This window comes from Pygoscelis adeliae, unplaced genomic scaffold (genome assembly GCF_000699105.1).
Source record: "Pygoscelis adeliae isolate BGI_AS28 unplaced genomic scaffold, ASM69910v1 Scaffold425, whole genome shotgun sequence".
In the NCBI taxonomy this organism is placed as follows: Eukaryota; Metazoa; Chordata; class Aves; order Sphenisciformes; family Spheniscidae; genus Pygoscelis; species Pygoscelis adeliae.
In genome coordinates this window covers 533,238-534,440 of record NW_008824775.1, presented here as the reverse complement: position 1 = coordinate 534,440, position 1,203 = coordinate 533,238, and positions in this window count along the sequence as shown.

The window sequence follows — 1,203 nt, the reverse complement described above, 5'->3', positions numbered from 1 at the left end:
GGTAGCTACCCCACTGAGCTGCTTCAAAGAACAAGGTGAATGCTCTGAGTCTGAGCGATAGCTGGAATTATGGTAAGCAGCCTCGACAAGAAAAATGCAGGTACGTGGGGCACTGTGTCCTCTCAAGCCCGCTCTTTACCACCGGGTAAATACAGCCTGTGTTAAAAAAAAAAAGATGTTTTGCTGAGAAAACGTGCCGCATTGTTTGGTATCTTTTTTTCAAAATGCAGCTCTTCAAAAATGGGGGAGGGAAAAAAAAGGCAGCAAGGACCAATCAATCAACCATCAAAACCAGTGGCTACTTCTACTTGTATCTTCTATTGAAAGAGTCTTTTGTACTCACATTTCCTTAATCTATAAATTAGATTAGAAAACAACAATCAAAGGCTCCAGTCAGTGACTCAGACAAAAACAGTCCATTGAAGTCACCGGAGCTGCTGACTTGAATAAGGGCTGCAGATCTGATTGCAAAAAAATTATACTTCCGATACAAAAAAAGAAAACTAAATGTGTAAAAAAACACTGAAAATGAACAAAAATGCACTGAATGCAAGCACAGTTGATATGAACTGGCCTTGACCTCAGCTGACCCAAATTAAACTCCAATTATTGTGGGATTAATTCTTCTGGCACGAAAAACACAGCCTGTCAACAGGAACTGAAAACATCCCATAAATCAAGAAACGTTAAAGCCTAGTTGAGATTATGCATGAGGAGTGAGAGGATTATGATAGGAAACAGTTCTTAGCCTGGTGAACAGCAAACTCCGCTTCCCAGATAAAGGAAATTGCATGTAATGCTCCCATACAGCCTGGGAGAAAATGCTGCAAGCTTTTGCTAGATGAAAAAGATATGAAAGTCAAAATCTGTGGGATGAAGCCTTCCCATGCAAAGCCAACAACTGGTATAGATATCTCTCTGTCTCTCTGTGTGTACGCAGCTGAAATTAACACATTTTCTTTTCTAAGTGGATTGCAGTTTGCCATATTTTTTCATTTATCTGTTTACTGTCAGTAACAGAATGCAATTTTCCACCATCTCTTTTAAGTTCTTGCTATCAGCATACAAGTTTTCAGGCTTTTTGCTTGATACTGTAGGTTATACTGTTGGTGAGGAGCTGAACAAGAGGTAAAATTATTTAAAAAGACAGGAGATAAAGAAACGCATGCAATTTGTTGAAACTTATTGCACATGAAGGAATGC